General features: G+C 36.4%; 1 protein-coding gene across 2 annotated transcripts in view; it reads left to right on the forward strand.

The window, feature by feature from the left end:
* LOC138704822 (major facilitator superfamily domain-containing protein 6-like) overlaps nucleotides 1-19,305 on the forward strand; it is a 110,567-nt gene that overhangs the window by 22,379 nt on the left and 68,883 nt on the right. The gene's annotated exons all lie outside the window — the stretch shown is intronic.

Below are 19,305 nucleotides of genomic sequence, written 5' to 3' on the forward strand. Positions count from 1 at the left end.
TAAGTTGCTTCCATTATTAAATGACACCTACTTGTCTAATCCACGTGGACTAAAACCGAGGTTGCAATGTCTTGTGCGGAGGACGAACATTATGGTATGTGATTAAAAATTATTATTGAGAGTTAAGAATATCAGCGTACTCATATATGAAACAACAGCAATAATAATAATAATAATAATAATAATAATAATAATAATAATAATAATAATAATAATAGCCATTTAACAATATAACAAACTAGTGCTTATTCTTATCGAGGAAGTAGACGTGACAACGTGACGCTTAGAGTGAAACCTACAGAGCAACAATCGGTCGGCAAAATTATGTTTCAAAAACACACCGCATGTTATTGTATGATGCCGGCATGTTAAGCATGAGGCCGCGACGATAATAGTTTGATATCATGGTCTATGAAGAAAGAGGTTGCTATGACAACAATTAAATATTAAATACTTTAACACTGGCAAATCGTTTCATAATGTTAATTCTATGATACAAGTTACGCCTTCATAATAGACGTCATGACGTTTACGGCACTAGTATGATAATGTGGTATATTGTAGTCAGTTTTCATTAACGATAAGAACTGTTTATAATGCTGATGCATCCTTCGATTTAATTTTAATCAAATAATCCGTGAACACAACCAATAAGAAAACTTATTTAGATTATACAAAAGTAATTAATGATTTTAAAAAGCTCCTCTTGTCGTACTACGAGCATTTTCTTCAGCTAGTTAGAAATAGTTACCTCCCACTTTAATTTTTAAAATAGTAATCGGTAAACTTACGTAATCAAATTTCCCGAGCCATATTTAAAAGCACTTGTGTTATGTTTGCATTTATCATTGTCTCATTCATTCCTTACATATGCGAGCTGCATCTCTCCAGGCCTTTTACAGTGTTGTCACAGCGCGTCTGGTTTTAAAATTTCTTTGAAGAGCGAAAACCTACATTTGTTTGCGTCAAATGTTTGGACATTTAAAAAACAAAACTAAAATTCTTTCAGTCATTGCTCTCTTAAATTCACTGAGAATATTGGGAATTAATTCAATAGCTTGCCGAAAATACGCTATGAATTGTTTCATATAAAACATTTATTTTTCTCGAAAAGGGAGCACAAAGGGGCAAAATTGTATTAAACTATTTTATTTTAAATATCCCAAAGAATACTATTTGGAATTAATGATATTACTTACGTTTCACTCTGTATATTGAATATTGACAAATTACGTTCAGCAATGTAAGACGAAATGCTGTATAACGTCGTAGAAATACCGGGTGTTTCAAAATGAATATCTGGGTTTTAAGGCTTTGTAGTATTTATTACATTTAACGTACAATTATAAATAATACACCAAATGAAAGAACAACTCAAACAGTTTTGCTACAAGTGCTCAATGTGAGCACCATTCGTCACACGGCACACATCGCGTGGATAAGCGAGTTCTTCCCAAACCTTGATCAGTGTGTCTGGAGTAAATGTTGCAACAACTGCTTCAGTCCTCTGTCTTAAGTCTGGTAGGTCAGCTGGTCGCGGAGGTACATACATACGATCCTTTAGGAATCCCCAAAGGTAAAAATCGCATGGCGTAAGATCTGGTGAACGTGGAGGCCATGCGAAACAAGCTCTGACTTTCAGCCAATCCAGCGGTCGGGTACAACGTCATTTAACCAATCGCGTACTTCCAAATGCGTCTCGTTAAAATTCTCCACACAGACGTCGCTGGAATTGCTAATTCACGACTAGCCTTCCGAACAGATTTCTTGGGGTTACGCTTGAAAGACTCTCCCAAATGTTCAACGCGCTTTCTAACGGCAGACAGAGGAAAGAGTGCATGCGTGTACAAAACTGTTTGAGTTGCTCTTTCATTTCATGTATTATTATTTATAATTGTACGTTAAATGTAATAAATATTACAAAGCCTTAAAACTCCGATATTCATTTTGAAACACGGTGTACAATAAATAGAGATATCAGAAATTGAAAGCGTATTTCATGAAACACTTGTCATAATATTTTGTATTATCACGATGATTTTCCAAACTTCGTAAGATGAGAAGCAAAACTAAATGACGCAAAAAAAGTCCTTCATTGTTGCTGTAAAATTAAAACCCACTCCGTTGAGGTATTGATGGTGGTCGCCGCAGGCAGTTCGTCGGAGTCGCGTGTTAAAATCATGCAGTCATCTTTCCGCTTGCGAACTACTTTAAAACAGAGTGAGATAGTAAACAACAATATCCGCGTCTGTTTTCCGTTATGTATGCCAATAAGTTAATGATCTGAGTATAGGAAAGTTGGACATGACCGAACACAAAAAACATTAAAACTGTGGTGTCTTGCGAACAGTAGCTACTGACGATACCATAGTTAAGGCTGATCCACAGTACTAAAGATATAAAAATATGCATTACTTTCAAAAATATTTCTGTCAAAGTTTGAAAAAACGGTTGTTGACGGCGCTTATTCCGTCGGATCCCGGCCAACTAGTCACTCATAACGAGTTCACCTCAGCACATGTGTGGACTTCAGTCCTACGTTCATAGACATCTATGACGTAGTGCAGAGGGCGGCCGCTAGAGGGAACCCAAGAGTTGGAACTTAAACTGAGACGATTCTGTCCGACGCCGGGGTGAGTATCCGGTGTGGCTTAGTGGATAAAGCATCAGCACGTAGAGCTGAAAATCCGGTTACAAATCCCGGCGCCGGAGAGAATTTTTCTCCGTTCCATTACTCTTTCATTGTATGATGACGCAGAATAACTGCATGGAAATATCATATGTACTTCGGTACATTAAAATAGTATATAGGAAAATATTAATTTAAAATAGCTCATATTGTATAGGCCTATATTTTTTCTACATTAAAACTTCACAGGAAATAAAAGCCATCGTAACATCTTATTTACATAATTTACATGAGTCCCCTAGAAAAGTTTGAGCAATAACTAAACAAATGAGGATATCTGGGGCTTTTTCGAAGTTATTCAAACAATATTTCTTAATTTAGAATAGATAAAAAAAAAAACTTTGAATACAAATCACTTCAAATTTGGTGTGTGTCTTTCTTTTAACCCTCCTAATTAACGCTAAAAATACGGTAAAAACAGTTTAAAAATAAACTTTTAGGACTCGGAAGGTTCCTCCTTAATTCAATTTCCTAATGTAAACCAATGTTTGGTTTTCAATAGCACCATTTTAGGTACAATTAAACAATGGTTAAATCTTGTTCGATAACTGTATGCCTCACATCTGGGTTGATAATACATAGATTGGATAAAAAGTAATGGCAACACTGCTGTCACGTAACGATGGTGCGTTCGAGAGCTGCCAGTTGTGTGGACATGAACAAGGACTGTTAGATGAGTTAGTGCAGCCAGCGACGGCAGTACTCTGTCAATCTACTGCAGTGTGAAGAACGTTGACTTTCATAGGGATAGTGCGAGCGCCCTAAGACCACGTTTACAAAACTAGAGCAACGTTCCTGGATCAAAATTGAAGTGACACGAGGTCGTAGTGCACAAGAATGTTTTCATGGACTGCATGAAGCATATGCCGATGCAGCGTTGCCATATCGCATAGAGGCACGATGGGTTAAAGCGTTCCGGGAAGCCAGGGATGCCGTTCAGGACAATCTCCGTACAGGACGACCCCGCGTGGAGGACAACACAGTTCAACTCCTTTATTCCCTGTTGGATCCACCGTACTCACCCGATATGATCCATGCGATTACGATCTTTTCACCAAAGTGAAAGAACCACTGCGAGGGACCCGGTACAATACCAGAGATGAACTTATCCGTGCTTTAGGATGGACGTGCTGATGGTGTACGACGCGTTCCAAACATTTGGTAAAAGGTAATAAATAAGGGGGGGCGACTATATAGAAGGTACGTAAATGTTGTACCCCTATGAATAAAGCCATGTCAGAAATATCGAACTGTTCCCATTACTTTTTATCCAACCTTAGTAATTTATTGAAATACTCGTATAATATAGGTATTTATTGTCGTAAGAATGCTCTCTGCAATGGGCTTCATATTATGCTGACCTGGTTAAGATGCGCAATCGTGTACGTATACACATATTTTTTTTAATATGCCTGTTGATTCTCATTGACTTTGATTTCAAGGTGATAGTTATATGCTTACTAAAGTCATGTAATAAGAAAATTTGTTGGTACAAAGAATTTCGAACGTGATAAGTACGGCAGCAATATATGTTTGTAATCTACAATGCATTATTTTGATTTATGGGCTTTTTCCATTCCAACTTACTGCGTTGTGTTTCATATATCTGTCTATTGCTAGGCAGTCAATCTATTCTCGCAACTTGACATTAATAATCTTTCATGACTAAAGTCCAATGTCTGATCACATTGAACACAAGTTAGGTAAATAGCGATTGTACTCGTACATATGCTGAAGGCTGGGGAAAGGAGCGAATGGTGTGTGTCTAGATGCTAACGTGTCTCTTGTGTATCATATTTGCAGTTACAGTCCATTGACTGAATAAACTGTATACAAACTGTCAACAATAGATCGTTCCAACAACAGTCAGGAACCGTCCGTAACTATCGTGAGCATGCGCAGTATAGAAAAAGCGTTCAAACACAATCCAAACCAGTTCTGAACCGGAAACATGTATTGCAGTCGGGCGTTCCAACAAGCTTTTGACACGGGTTCGGAACCGTCAGAAGTAGTCAGCGGATTGATGCATGTACGGAAGAGTACGCGAGACGCGCATGCGCGTAAGCTCATCAACGTATCCTGCATGCGTATCCTGGACACTGAAGAAAGACATGATCGACTGTTCACATCAATGAGGTTAAGATGAAAAGTGATAGTGCAGACGAATAATAAAACTAGAGATTTAATTTAAATTTTCGCCAAGAAGAAAAGGAATTGAAATTATTTGGGTATTGAAATAGTTAATTACAATTTCAACATGCAGTTTTGATTAAAAGTATAATAAATAACGTACATAAATTAATAATTAAAAATAACTATTTTTAGATGAGAATCCCCCCAGTACACGACATTGAATTATCGGAATTCTTGCCTTCCATATTTTTTGTTATCTTTTTATAGAAAATGATCGAAATTCTATTTTCTGCAATTAGAATTAGTTGTGCGAAACGATAATAATTAAGCATCTCGTTCTTAGCAAAGATGATCACAGTTATAGCATCTCTGGATTTAGTACATAACGATCCGCGAAAGCGTTCCAACAGCGTCCAGCCCAGTTTCAATCCCATAGCAGATGCTCAACTAGCACATACGCATAAGATGGCACAGGAACTGTACATGAATTGATCCATGAACCGCTTGTTGGGACGAACCTAATGATTTCACGAAATATTTTTCTTACCAAATAATTCTTTATGTATAGACTGCATAGACTGTATATTACGGGCTATTATTATTATAACAAATGAAAAGCTACAAACGGCCTGGGTAGCGTAGTCGGTATAGCGCTGGCCTTCTGTGCTCGAGGTTGCGGGTTCTATCCCGGCCCAGGTCGATGGCATTCAAGTGTGCTTAAATGCGACGGGCTAATGTCGTTAGATTTACTGGCATGTAAAAGAACTCCTGCGGACAAAATTCCGGCACACAGACGACGCTGATATAACCTCGGTAGTTGCGAGCGTCGTTAAATAAACCATAATTTAATTTTTTTAAAGTTACAAGAAAATTGTGTAACAAATCAAAAACCATTGGCACAATAAATTGTATACAACTGTAAACAATGATTTCGCGAAATGTTTTGCTTGCCAAATAATTATTTATGTGTAAACTGCATAGAGCATATATAATGGGCTATTATTACAACAAATGAAAAGCTACAAGAAAATTATGTAACAAACCAAAAATCATTGGCACAAATTGTATACAACTGTAAACAATGATTTCACGAAATGTTTTGCTTACCAAATAATTCTTTATGTAGCCTATAGACAGCATAGACTATATACAACGGGTTATTATTACAACGAATGAAGAGCTACAAAAAATTATGTAACAAACCAAAAACTTAGTATTAAATTTAAAACAAATAAGAACTCTATAGAAATGTAAATTATATAAAGACGAAATTATGCCCTATATTATACTGACCAATCATCTTGAAAAGTTATTATATGGATAATTGTTTACTTTAGTACAAAAAATTCCTTCATCTAAGTTAGACAGTGTTTTTTTACATACTGTTTACATTATAACTATATTTACTGGAATGTTTGTTATCTGAATGTTATTTTAATGCTATGTACGCTATTTAACCCTTTAAAAAAGCAAGCAAGATAACACTTTTACTTGTGTTTTATATGTGTTTTGTACCTTTATATTTTCATCTACGTTCAATTGTACTTGTTTGTTAGTAATATATCACCTGAAGATGACTTGCATAAAAAAGTCGAAAACATTCGTGATGCTTATTAATAAATTGTAATTTGATGTAACAGAATCTATTTCTGCTGCCTTAACCTGATAAGTGATTGACTGAAAATAAAAACCAACCATTTAATTTTATTTATTTCATTGGGTTATTTTACGACGCTGTATCAACATCTCAGGTTACTTAGCGTCTGAATGAAATGAAGGTGATAATGCGGGTGAAATGAGTCCGGGGTCCAGCACCGAAAGTTACCCAGCATTTGCTCGTATTGGGTTGAGGGAAAACCCCGGAAAAAACCTCAACCAGGTAACTTGCCCCGACCGGGATTCGAACCCGGGCCACCTGATTTCGCGGCCAGACGCGCTGACCGTTACTCCACAGGTGTGGACCCAACCATTTAATATTAGACAATGTTTGCATGTATAAAAGTTATTTTAAGTTCCCAAGAAGTAATTGGTGCAAACTGAAAGTGTGGAATATGAGATATCTATGTCAGCATTGTCACATCTGATCTGTTTGTAGTGACCCATCAAAATATATTTTTATGCCACAAATTACAGAGTATCCTGGATTTTTCTTTAGCATATTTGAGAACTTTGCCTTAACATTTGCAGTAACAGATACTGCCGGCGCGCCGCGCGAGATACTTTGACAGATTTTTGGTAGATGAGTCAGCGAATACGCAGTGGGTTGTATCCGAATACATTGAAGTCACTTGTTCCTTTAGTACAACATCATCACAATCTATCTTCATCATGCACTGTAGTTTAAAAGAAACTATCAATTTCAAACCTCATTTTGCGACTTAGGAACAAGACTCGTGTGATGCGATCGTATTGGATGAGTTCTCGAGGTTAGTAAATGGGAGACCCCCAAATTATGGGAAGGAGATACGCGGTTTGTGTGCATCAAAGTTTGACGTAGGATCGAGGAAAAGACGAAAAGAAATTTGAAGGTGGAATTTACCTTAAAAATTAGTGGGTGTTATTTAATGATGCTTATACACGGAGAAGGAACTGGGAAATCCCTACCTTTCCAACTCCCGGATTAGAAACCTGAATATATATTTAAATTACAATAACATTTTTTGTTTAGACTATTGTACACATTTTAGATAAAAAACAGGTGTAATTTCGCAAAGGAGATAAGAGGATCTGTCGGTGAAATACCGTCATTTCCCATAACTATGGCCCATTCAAATTTTGTACTCCATAACGTAGTACTTCGTTTATCTATATTTTTGCTGTCCTGTAGTTTGAAATCAAGTCACTGCAGCTATCTACGAACGGTATATGTTACTTCTAAATGTTCTTTGAATAGTTGTATCGTGGACCATAGTTTTGTTCCAGGACCATAGTTATGGGAAATGACGGTATTGATTAATGGAAAACTACTTGTCTAGGGAAATTAAGAGAGAGAGAGAGAGAGAGAGAGAGCGGGAGAGATAGAGACAGATAGATAGACAGAGAGAGAATTCATAATTAAAAAATTATAACACAGATCAACAGGTATCACAGTAAGCATCGCAATCCTACAGTATTTGCTGTTGAGCAATAATACTAAATCTACAGTATTACAGTTTTCAAACACGAAGAATACAATAGTTATAACTCGTTGTGTCGAAATTATGGTTCGAAGCCCCTATAGGGCTTGGATGGCTTCCAGTATAGTGGCCATTTAAGTAGAAAAACTCAAAATATAGATTCAAGTGGAGTGGGTAGTGATGTCTATGCGATTCAAGAATTTCAGTACAAAAGTCAAGTTCAATATTTCTAAGCTTGTAGGGTGCTATTCATAGATATTTCGCTAGCCCGCACTACGAGCGTGCTAAACTAGCCCCGGCTATCGACTGGTTGCTTGTACAGGATTCATATCATATCGATAACACTGGTTTATGAATACGAAAAACGTTAGTTCGCTGATCATCCACTGGAAACCCGCGCTAAGAATGTCTATGAATACGGCCCTTAATGTTCAGGGCGGAATAAAAATTTTCATGTTCATACAATCATTGTTCATTCTGAATTCTGTAGTATAAGAGGCAACTAATTAGTTTCTTATCCAAGTGAAAAAGAAAGGTCCTAACTGAAAATCTGTTTTCCCACTTTGCTAAATGTACCTCATTCTTCAGGTGCACATTACTTGCTAAATCTTCAGTCATAGGTCTATACACTACCAGTCAAAAGTTTTCCATCACCTATCATAACTATGGATTTGTAGTTAAAACAGGATTTCGTTTTGAATATTCTATCATATCATAATGTTAGAGAGAGAAAATATTTATTTTGTTGGTCTATTTAGTTTTTCCGATGTGTTTGTACATTGAAATAAAGTATATACTGAGTGTTCAGTTCAAAGTGTGTCATGGCTCGCTGTATGCCTTCATGTGGCTAGCCGATGAACCTAGAGAATTCAATCTTCCTACACTTCCGCAGAGGTGTATTACCTATGTGCCAGAGAAGTTGCCTAGCAAGTACGGCGTTTATTCTGAAGAGTACTTACCGATACGTACAGTAACGCCGGTAGTGGCAGGAATATGAACTGTTTCGAAACATGTACTGAGATGAGTTTTTTCTTACTGTCGAGATATGGGGAGAAGGTTAAGACGATTACTTACGTATTTGTTGACATTAATTTCGACGGTCAACATGGACACGGAGCATTTGATTTGTATTGTGGAATGTTGTGGTACGCAACCGATGATAATAAATACCCTGCGTACGACTTGTCCGCGCAAAACACAGTTCGAAAGAGGTTATGGTAGCACACAGACCGAACAGACCGCCATCTGCTGCTACGACGTTCAAGTCATACTGTACACGTTCTCAAGTTCAGATTGAACGCCTTGATTAATAGGCAACTTCTCTGACATAAAAGCTGAAACTCGCTTCAAATCGCTGACTCATCAACAGTGACGTCATGACCAAAGCTCGGAACTTGGGGACTTGTGTCTTTGCACGTGGCTAAGCGACCGGATTTCAATGTCAACAAACTCCCGCTTCCAGCACGGAGGTACAGTCAGGTCTGCTATAAAAGTGGTTTCTGTCTGGAACAACATATTGATAATATTATGGTAGGTTTAAACACGTAATTTTACACCATATATAATAAAAATAAACATGAGAAATATATCAAATTTACTGTTCTGCTCTGTACATTTTATTACAGTGTATGACTACGTACATTCCAATATTTTCAAACCCATAACTTCTTCGTTGATATGAAACAAGAAAAACTTATTTCCAAGTCACATGAAGTGACGGGAGCAAACTTAAAATACTAAATGTTTTCACTGTTACTGTTTTCTGTTTGATTTTGAGCAATTGCTAGCTGATCTCGTATGTGAGAAAGATAAGTATATCCTAAATTTTTCTAAAAAATAGTTTTCAATTTGTTCTACGGTAGGTTCCTCTGCTACTTGATCCATGGCTATGGACAAATTTTCCACTAATTTAATGGACTGTAATGTCTTTCAATGAATGCCGGTTTCCAGCCTTTAGTTTGTGTGTAGCACAACTTACAAAATATAAACTCGCCATTCGAAGAAAATAATGTATCTCCTTCGAATTCCTCCACGAAATTCTGTACCTAAAGTTTACAAAAATGTATTTTGAAACTTGTATAATATGCATTCGAATAACACGTATTTTCTAATTCCTCAAACAGACCGTTTATCTGTAATTCTCTGAATGTCATTGTCTTCGACATGCCACAGTTTCCTCGTCCGTCTTCCTCTCATTCGATGTGACCACTTCTTAGTATATACGACTGTCCCTGAGCACTTGCAGCGTGAGCTGTGTGTACGTTGTACCTGTAACCTTACTCGTGCACATGAAACACAAGTCCCCAAGTTCCGAGCTTTGGTCATGACACACTTTGAAATGAACACCTAGTAGTTGTTTTCATAGCTGATCGAAAACTTTTGGCGGGTAGATCCACAGTATATACTATACTTCAATTTTTCGAATATATGTAATTTAAACTCTATTTTTCTCGGTAAGTATACAAACAAAGATAACTCTGCAACCATGGAAATCGGACGCACGTTTATAGGAATTATTTTTATGACAGGAATCTGAGGGATCATTTCAAGTTATGCATGTTAGTCATAAATTGTTCTGTATGAAGTTGCAGAGTTACTAGGAATGGAATGGAATTTTGAGAGGGACACTGCGACCTTTCAAGATTTATTGCGATAACCCTCAAGGTAGGCGCATTCCCAAACCCACAACGGTTGACTACACTAAGGTTCGCTGCATATCCAGGTTTCGAACGGCAACCCCACTCGTTCCTAATCCAGCCTCTTCCGTGAATGGCCAACCGGCGTTCGGGAAATGCTACGGAATGATGACGGAATGGAGAGATGTTAATGGAATGAGGTGGATGCATAATATGAGGAAAGTGAGAACCCCGAGAAAAACCCCAACTGCTAGCTTGTCCGCTACAAGTGTCGGTATGGATTTTTCACAGGCCTGCCGGAACTATTGCCAGAATGGCCTGCGTGACAGGCTGAAGGTCTGACCACTTAGTCATAGCGGACTGCAAATTACTTCATCAGAAGTCGTCTTTGTGGTCTACGTGCTAAGTAGTTGGATCCGGCCGAGAGCGACACATTTTAAAGAGATATATAATATTAATTAGCATGGCTTCGTATGGGAGTAAACAAAAACTGTGAGGTCCCTGTAAATTTAAGACACGTGAAAGAACCCTGTCCCTGAGAGAGGACTCCAGACAAAGTTTGTCGATCATTTTTGCGAATGTTGGTTTTCGACGCTGAACAATCTTTGCTATTGCCTGTGTTGTTAAATACCACTCGCAGGCCTACTTCATCGAGAAATGCTGGCCCAATAGAACTTTAATCAACAGCAGGAATACTGCATTGCTCGCAGTATAATATTGTGAAACAAAAGACAATTTTATTATTATGCTTTGACGAATCTACTGATATTTATTGGGCTGATGCTAAAGTTTGTAGCATTTTTTCGCTGTGACAGAAATTTTTTTTGAGATCGATAGAAGACAGATATTATTGTCTGTCCACTTCACACAATCTATTCTTCTCCATATCCACATTTCAAATTAATATTAGAGGAGATAACATAACAGATGTATTCTGTAGGACCAAAATATTAATCTTTACGGAGCATATTTCAAATGCTTCTATTCGCTTCTCTTCACTTCGTCGTAATATCCATGTTTCTGCCTCATACAATGCCACACTCCATACTAAGCACTTCACTAGTCTCTTGCTTAGTTCTTTTTCCAGAGGTCCACAGAAAATGCTCTATTTTCTACTAAAAGCCATTGTTATCCTCCTTTTGACTTCCTGGCAGCAGCTTATAATACACCACAGGCATTTGAAGCTAGCCACTTGCTCTACTGCCCCATTTAGATTTCGCAAGTTTACCTTCTTTACTTTTCTTCCTATGACCATGCACTTCGTCTTATTTGCATTTATCTTCATCCCATACTGCTCACAGCTGTCATTTAGTTCCAGTAGCATATCCTTTAGTATCGTCTTCTCTTCTGCTAACAACGCTATATCATCAGCAAATCACCTTATTAAATATGAGTAACTAGCATTTCTGGATAAGGTGAGGGATCTTGATAAAAATGAACATTGCATAGCTTATTTATTTTGCTCTCTTCATTGCTTATTGGTAACTTCAATTACGAAACTCGTGAACGAAATAAGTCGACTCCTGATAATTCGCATGCGGATAATTCGCGATCCTTTCTTTCGTGAGGGACGAAGTAACGTCATTTTCGTTTTTACTTGGTTTACGTTCTCTGTCCTTCTAAAGAAATTTGCAATCTAAAATCAGAATCAAGATATCTACAGCTTACTTACTTACTTACTTACAAATGGCTTTTAAGGAACCCGAAGGTTCATTGCCGCCCTCACATAAGCCCGCCATTGGTCCCTATCCTGTGCAAGACCAATCCAGTCTCTATCATCATACCCCACCTCCCTCAAATCCATTGTAATATTATCCTCCCATATACGTCTCGGCCTCCTTAAAGGTCTTTTTCCCTCCGGTCTCCCAACTAACACTCTATATGCATTTCTGGATTCGCCCATACGTGCTACATGCCCTGCCCATCTCAAACGTCTGGATTTAATGTTCCTAATTATGTCAGGTGAAGAATACAATGCGTGCAGTTCTGCGTTGTGTAACTTTATCCATACTCCTGTAACTTCATCCCGCTTAGCCCCAAATATTTTCCTAAGAACCTTATTCTCAAACACCCTTAACCTATGTTCCTCTCTGAGAGTGAGAGCCCAAGTTTCACAACCATAAAGAACAACCGGTAATATAACTGTTTTATAAATTCTAACTTTCAGGTTTTTTGACAGCAGACTGGATGATAAAAGCTTCTCAACCGAATTATAACACGCATTTCCCATATTTATTCTGCGTTTAATTTCCTCCCGAGTGTCATTTATATTTGTTACTGTTGCTCCAAGATATCTGAATTTTTCCACCTCTTCGAAGGATAAATCTCCAATTTTTATATTTCCATTTCGTACAATATTCCGGTCACGAGACATAATAATATACTTTGTCTTTTCGTGATTTACTTCCAAACCGATCGCTTTACTTGCTTCAAGTAAAATTTCCGTGTTTTCCCTAATCGTTTGTGTATTTTCTCCTAACATATTCACGTCATCCGCATAGACAAGAAGCTGATGTAACCCGTTCAATTCCAAACCCTGCCTGTTATCCTGAACTTTTCTAATGGAATATTCTAAAGCGAAGTTAAAAAGTAAAGGTGATAGTGCATCTCCCTGCTTTAGCCCGTAGCTTAGATGACAAAATCATATAATACCATTAGAATTGCAGAGATCACACACAGAGAATTAGCGACGCGAACGCCAATAATAGTTTATCAGTACCTACCAATCAAGAGGAATCCACGCGGTGGGAAGACCGAAAAGAGATGGAGAGAAGTTGGCAACAAGTCGATAGGTCTAATGCTTGAAGTAGAAGAAGAATAAGAACTATGGAGCTAAGAAAATGACATTTAAATATTGAACTATGCATAAAATAATACAGGCAACTGCTACGGCTCAGCTTTGACGGTGAGTGGAAGCCTTGGTGATACGTTGGAATCCTGCCTAATCAGTGATGTGCGAAAATTTAATGTTGCGATCTATTATGAAGTCTTATAAACATGAGCCTAAACTTGAGAGTAAATTAAGAATCGAGACCTGCAGTCTAGTTGAAATCTGTCCCACTCTGCGTGGCAATTACACGCAGCTTGTGTGTGAACAATACTTTCACAATCCACCTAATTACGTCATGTGTATATAGCAATTTTCACACTGTGCTGTGCCTGGTCAATTATTTTGCACAAGACTGTTACGAAACGAAATATTTGATCGTAATGTCCTTGGATTTCGTTATCCAATGAACCGAACTTTCCAGGCAGGGTTGTCCCCAATGGTGCCAAAGCTGATAACTTTTACCAAAGTGGTATGATATTACCGTATGGTGAATATGAACAAATGATATTATAATATATTGTTTCAGCTTCGTGGTCGGACAGTTAGAGTGTCGGCTTTCTATATTAGGGGCCAAAGTTCAAATCCTGGTGTGCCTAAGTGGACTTTATGCTAAATAAATTTGAGATACCTTTCTTCAGGCACAACTCCTACTTCCTTTGAGATTTCTATATTCCATCATTCATAAAATGAAGTAGACAACGTCTCACGAAAGTGGACTTAGTTCAGTAGAGGTAAGTACTTTCCAGACACCGCTCCGGTGCATTGTTAAATGTTATGTTTTATTTAACGACGCTCGCAACTGCAGAGGTTATGTCAGCGTCGCCGGATGTGCCGGAATTTTGTCCCGCAGGAGTTCTTTTACATGCCAGTAAATCAACTGACATGAGCTTGTCACATTTAAGCACACTTAAATGCCATCCACCTGGCTCGGGATCGAACCCGCAATCTTGGGCATAGAAGGCCAGCGCTATACCAACTCGCCAACCAGGTCGACAGGTGCTTTGTTACCCATGCATTAAGCCGTTAAAGGACACCTCGTGTCAAAGGTATAGTCCGGATCAGCATACTTAATACCTGAGGGTGAAACCTAACAACTTTTCCCCCATTATTCTAGTGGATTATGGCAATTTTCTAGTTTTAAGAATGAATTTTCTTTTGCCAACTTCGTTTCGAATTTCGATTCTGAGAAATACTACTACTGTTATGTTGGCAGCAGGGACAGCTTTTGTCGGCAGTGCAAATTCTGAAAATTCAAATTGTTCTAGATTTCTGAGGCGATCACTGGAAGCTAGTGAAAATCGAACTTACTAATAATTAATTAATATAAGTATTATATTAATACACAATAGTTATTTTGTGTGTTGCGTTATGGTTACAATTCAAGATTATAGTCACAAAAGTGTAAATGAATATAACATATGGTGTGATACATGCACTTGGGTGATCGATAGAAAATGTGCACGGAGACAGTAATTATAACAAGAACAACAAAATTATTAGAAGTAAGTATACTTAAGCATACATTTCAAAGTGACATTCGGTTTTCGGAGTTTGTACTAATCATTTCATGTGTTCAAACAAAATATATTTTTAGGTTAGGTCTCGTGAATCGTAAACTGTTTAGTCAAAGCAAAGAAATCCATGTTTTCAAACAAAATACATTTTAATATTAGATCATATTAATCTACTAATTTCCAACATAATGTGCGAGAGGTCCAGGAGGAAAATATAGGCCTACTCTTTCACAAGTTATTGAACCATTTAGAAAACACCTCTCAACAGAAAGATGAGATCTAGTAAATACGCAAGACATCATTATTAATACTATGCCATTATTATTATTATTATTATTATTATTATTATTATTATTATTATTATTATTATTATTATTATTATTATTATTATTATTATTATTGTACATGGCATTGTGATTTTACCCTCTTTGGTGATATCTGGTATTAGTTGGCAATACTGAAGAGACGGCCAAATTAGCCGTTTAGGAACTACTCTTACGTGATCCTCACTACAGAATACAAAATCTTCTTCCTCCTTTTCCTTCTCCTTCCTGACATGTGTTAGTTTCTTGTGGGCTCTTATGATCCGATTTCACATTTCGTTAGGTCGTCCTAGCAACTACTTTTCTCTTAAGACATGCAAATTAAGATGGATGTGGAATTCTAGAACCATGCATCTGAACCTTTTGTCTTTTTGCATTGAGAGGAACTCTTAGTTTCACTTCATTTAGGATATGGTCCTGTTTCAATGATAGGAGAGGTAGTCAATGACGAAATGATTTTTAAATCCTACTGATAATAGCATATTGTTCCATTTATGTAGAAGAAGAAATATCACGTTCCTCGAGAATTAAACAGAAATTATCCACCGATTGTTCTTAAACCAATGCCTTAAATTTTGTATATAGTAGAAGAAAGAAATGACCTATTATAATAGCTATTATTGACATTAAAATTGCAATACAAAATTCTTTCGAGGAAATTAAATTTAATAACACAATAAACATAGTAGAATAATGGCAAAGCTATCTCGAAATTATAATAAGTGTTACGAGAAATTTGTGTACGGTGATGGCTTACGTAATGAAAATTGTCACATTATGTTTCTGTTATATAACCGCTTTTTTGTTTTGCTCTCCTTGCCGAGCCTCTCTATATTGTAGTCTCCCTACTTCTTAATCAAAGGACCGCCTTGCATTCAGAAGAATGCACTTTGGTCCAAATCACGAATCTAACGGGGCACAAATAATTTTGGTCACCCTTGAAGATGTAAGTAAAAATGGTTCAATATTACTCTAAATATATCGCCCTATCATGATTCAGTCTGTAAACAAGAGTAATCTGAAATATTATTGTGTGGCAGAGCCTCAAAGTTTGAATGTTTAGATGCTGACTTTGCGTCTGGCGTCAGACTGTTATTGTCATTGTGAGTTTAGTTAGTGGCTACAAGGAAGTGTGAACAAGAAGTTTACATTCCTACTAGAATTTAAGGATAAGTAGACCTATGCGTACATTTTTGGTATAATAATTATACATATACTGAGAACTGTGTGTCTGTGATATTAACTAGAATTCGTTAGGGGAGGAAATTCAAACATTATTTTTATTCTAGAACTTTAAACACTTTTAAAAATACATATACGAGCATATCGATAAAAATGTAGTATATTGTAGAGATATGTAAGGGCTATAAGAGGCTTTAAACCGCAAAATTATGCCACTTGCGCCTTTAAAGATATTTGTAATTTCTTTAAATGCGATTAACAAGAAAAAATCCTGCAACCAGGACAGCAATATTCAAAAAGAAAACGTCGGTCGGTATCGTACAAAATCGACACAAACTGACCAAAACCACAATAAAAAAGTAAATAAGGTGTTAATTTAAAGTTATTGAATAAATTATCTAAACAATTGATCTTACAGAATAAAATTAGTTTTGAAATGAATTTAAAATTTCTTACGTTAAATTCGTTTGCTTAACAAGACGGAATTTTAATGTTTTCATAATATACAGAGTGTAACAACTTTAATGTTTAGAATTTCTGGAACATGTTCCCTGACACGTTCTACGTCGATTAAACCTAACATACCTATATCCAAAGTTCTATAGGTTTGGAGTATTTGTACCTCAAAGTTAAATTTTTTAGTTTAATTTTATCGCTGAATACTGAAAGAAGTAACACCAATTTTCGAAAGTGACATGTCTATGTCATTATTTTTATTATTACCATATTACACTTTAATATCAACTACTTGTATGAAAGAAGCAGTGCAAAGTTGAAAAAAATGTCCTTAAGATTCCAAACACTGTACTTCTTGAAATTTGCCAATAGGCACGTGAAAATACCTGTGCACTAGGAATCCTACGATTTGGGAACCGTGCTTGATATGCCAAAACAGCTGCTGTTGCATTGCCATCACACAGTCCATACACATGAACTATGTCGGTGTATTCCTGATGTGTGTGCACAAAAGGCGTGTTTTAATGGTCAAAACTCAATAAAAAAAACTAGTCACAATACGGTTTATTTTTCTCACAACTCTTATTTTAAATTGTTGTCTGTTTCGTTTCCTTAGCAACCTAAACAATTTTAATTTAATTTCTCTTAAAAGTAAAATTTCCTTCATTCACTCCTTTTCAAATGTTTCTTATGTATCTCTACTTAGTAATGCCATAAAATAGGCCTTGTATAAACGGTATAATGCTTGGAGCTGCAAGAAGTTCTATTTTTTCCAGCTCTGTTATCTCTGTAACCTCTCAATTTCGGATATAGGTATGTTAGGTTTAATCAACGTAGAACGTGTCAGGGAACATGTTCCAGAAATTCTAAACATTAAAGTTGTTACACCCTGTATATTAAACAATTATTATTTACTATTATATAAAATTGAGAACGGTGCTTTACTTTTTATTTCTAGAGGCAACCATGATGTCTCAAACAGAAGTCGAATTACGAATGGTGACTTATACGGAAGTCTTCCAGAAGAAAAGGTTTACAATGAAAGATTTATGTAATTATGTGAAGGACAACTTAGAACACTACAGGACTATAGTGGTACAATTGCAAGAAAAATTACGAAAACGGAGATCTGACTTTCAGATATTCTGGAGCAATGTGGTAGAAAATGTGATAGGTTTGTGCTAAAATACCGAAAACGTTTCAATTCAGAAATAATTTTCCCGGGAGATTATTACGTTCAGGAAGTACCACAGAACCTATTCCTGCTGCATTATCTGCTGGAAGACCAAGAAAATAATTTTCAGAAAGCAGTATAAATTAATATGTAGATAGTACAGTCATTGGTGAAGGAGAAATCAAAAGAAGTGCGTCTTGCGAGTCAGCTGTCATTTAGGAGTGCTGGGATGCAGCATCTGTAATAAAAGACAGAAGAGAAATCACTCCAAAAAGGGTTAAAAATATAAGGAAGCCTATTTTTCACCATGTTCGTCGCCAATACCATATACCCTGAATTAGTGTTATTTTATTAGAATATAAACTCATTAAAAAGCAATATATTAATATCTCAAAATCTTTTATATAAGCCTAGAAGCCTTTGTCTAAATGCACCCCTCTAATGTGATAGTGTTTCTTATACAAACGTAATAAGAGTTTATGTACAGAACAAATGCTACCTGTAACTACTATACAAAATTTCATAAAAATCTGTTACATAGGAGAAAAATTATTAATTTTGTCTTAATTCATCTCCTATAATGGTGTAGTTTCTTTTACATAAAAGTAATGAGAGTTTGTATACAAAAAGAAAGGTTCTCTATAACTACTGTATAAAATTTGAAGAAAATCTGTTAGATAGGAGAAAAGTTGATAATTTTGTTTAAATTCACCCCTATAATAGGGTAGTTTCTTTTACACAAATGTAATGAGAGTTTATATACAAAAATGTTACCTGTAACTACTGTATAAAGTTTGATAAAAATCTGTTAGATAGGAGAAAAGTTGATAATTTTGTCTAAATTACTCCCTATAATATGCTACCTGTAACTGCTGTACAAAGTTTCATAAAAGTCTGTTAGATAGGAGAGAAGTTATTAATTTTGTCTCGCTAGATTTACGTTTTGGATCACTGTGGAATGGTCCAGACTCACTACTACCTGCTAAAATACAGCTCTTGCTCCAGGATGTTTTTGGTGGAGTTTAGTTTGAAAACTTCATTATCATGTATTATACTAAGTAACTTTAAGTGCAATGTTGTCTTCAGTTAAACACTATTAAATAAAAATTATAAGCGTGATTATTTATTTAAACTCTCAAGGATGTTCGAAGTTGATGACGTGAATACAGTACACTAATGAACCAATCATAGGTATGGGTAAATAAAAGTTCAACAGACTCTTCTTGTCCATCAGAATTTCACAGAATCTGCC

Source organism: Periplaneta americana, chromosome 1 (genome assembly GCF_040183065.1).
Source record: "Periplaneta americana isolate PAMFEO1 chromosome 1, P.americana_PAMFEO1_priV1, whole genome shotgun sequence".
Classification (NCBI taxonomy): Eukaryota; Metazoa; Arthropoda; class Insecta; order Blattodea; family Blattidae; genus Periplaneta; species Periplaneta americana.